This window comes from Haliotis rufescens, unplaced genomic scaffold (assembly GCF_023055435.1).
Source record: "Haliotis rufescens isolate VD_foot unplaced genomic scaffold, xgHalRufe1.0.p SCAF_13, whole genome shotgun sequence".
NCBI classification, from domain to species: Eukaryota; Metazoa; Mollusca; class Gastropoda; order Lepetellida; family Haliotidae; genus Haliotis; species Haliotis rufescens.
This window is the reverse complement of record NW_025963813.1, coordinates 32,981,052-32,982,980: the sequence shown is the minus strand read 5'-3', so window position 1 is coordinate 32,982,980 and position 1,929 is coordinate 32,981,052. Positions and strand designations below refer to the sequence as shown.

The 1,929-nt window shown below is 38.7% G+C and overlaps 1 long non-coding RNA gene across 1 annotated transcript; it reads left to right on the top strand.

Moving 5' to 3' along the window:
- Positions 1 to 233: 233 nt before the first annotated feature.
- LOC125378805 lies at positions 234 to 1,156 on the top strand. The gene is made up of 2 exons (XR_007220514.1): positions 234 to 438; positions 899 to 1,156. It is a non-coding gene; the product is annotated as an uncharacterized LOC125378805 (long non-coding RNA).
- The last annotated feature ends 773 nt before the right edge of the window (positions 1,157 to 1,929 follow it).

Here is a 1,929-nt window from a genome sequence, read left to right as displayed (position 1 = left end):
TGCTTGTTTGTGTGAATGTGTGAGAGTATGTTGGTATGTGAATGTGCGTATGTGAGTGTGTGTGTGCGTGTGTGGGTGCATGTATGTGTGTGTATATATTTGTATGTGAATGTTAGTGTGGGTGAATGTGTATGTGAGTGTGAATGTGTTAATATGAGTGTGTGTATGTATGTGTCTGTGTGCGCATGCGCGTGACATTGAAGTATTTGTCACACTTAGAAAACATATGGCACGTAAACATAGGAACCTTATCCCAATTATTCCACTGACTATCCTGCTTTTACACCACGCTAAGGTCGAGTTCCAGCTCTTCAGATAACATACGCCACACCTTGGCATACAAAGACGGGTTTTCTAATTACCGACAGATCACCATGAAATACCTCATGCTACTCTGCATTTCCTTCTCCGTGTTCAGTGGTGCCTTGTCAGCTGCCAGTGAGTATTTCACATTCACATTCAGTTCCAACGTTCAGTGAGACGAACCCAGCTTTCGAAACATTTTCAAAACATTAAAAATAGGCTGATCTTTAATAATGTATCAATGGTTTTCCAAAACGAAAGTAGAACACATTTAACAACTCATATGTCAAATGCATCAATCTTATTGGTTGATTCAGTTCTGAAAAAACCCCTCCACATCATCATTTTCAAATATATTTATCCAGTAACTCTATCACGAATATGTCAAATGTGTTAAAACGCAATCATATTATCCAAATAATTATAAATACCTCACAAAATATATCTCATGCAAAGTTTCAAATTAATATTTTTCTGTTAGTCTTGAACCTTGAACCTAGTTACAGGACATATGTCTAAAAGGTTTGGCAAAAACCTCACGGAAAACAGACACAGTCAGCTGATTCAATATGTCTTTTGTCTGTTGACTCTCTAGTCACTGACGACACGTGCAAGATGGTGTACGGAGGCAGTTGTCTTGACATTAGACTAGCATTCTGTATCAACGTGGCCAGGGGCATCTGTTCGGGGCAGTTCCACGAGTGCTGCTACGCTAATGTCAACGTTGGACGGTAAATAAATGATGACATCTGGCGAAACAGCAACTGAAACACATCAGTTTTGGAACGAAACCTGTACACATGTTTAAACAATGTTTATCAAGAGTTATTTAAAACATTTTGGTGTTTTATTGAATTTTTTAAAAAAAATTCTAGGGAATGTTTTCTGTTTCACTTGAGATAATGTTGTGGTAATGCTCACGAGTAAGAGAAGTGTTGCATACTAGTATTAACAAATACATTGGGGAATTACGTACAAGCGGAAAGTAAGTAAGTGACTTTGAACTTCTTTGGCACAAACTAACCCTTGTCGCGAAAAGCTGGTTTCATCACTGATTTTCAGTGCTCCATTCGTGATATAATGTTTAGCGCTATTTTGCGTTTTACGCCCAAAGGAATCTGTAACGTCGGATACTCGAAACTGGTTATATTCTGGCGATGTTTTACATATATTTGAAACGCGTTGATGGGCATTTCCAAACGAAGCTATGGTAGCGAATCTATATGTTTGTTGTTTGTTTGTTTGTTGTTTAACATCGCACTCAGCAATGTTCCAGCTATATGACGGCGGTCTGTAAATACTCGAATCTGGACCACACAATCACGTGAATGACATCATGAGCATCGATCCACGCAATTGAGATCAATGACATGCATCAACCAAGTCAGAGAGCCTGACCACCCGATCCCCTTAGTCGCCTCTTACGACAAACATAGTCTCCTTTTATGGCAATATCTATAGTGTATAACAGAAATAATGAGACAACACACTGGGTAATGTCCCTGTCACTTAATGTAGCAATAATTTAGTCAAGTAATCTACACAAACTGTTGACGTCCTTTTAACGTTAGTCCAACAGTGACAAGGCAAAATAACGACAGATGGTCATGTATGGAGTTAATGTCG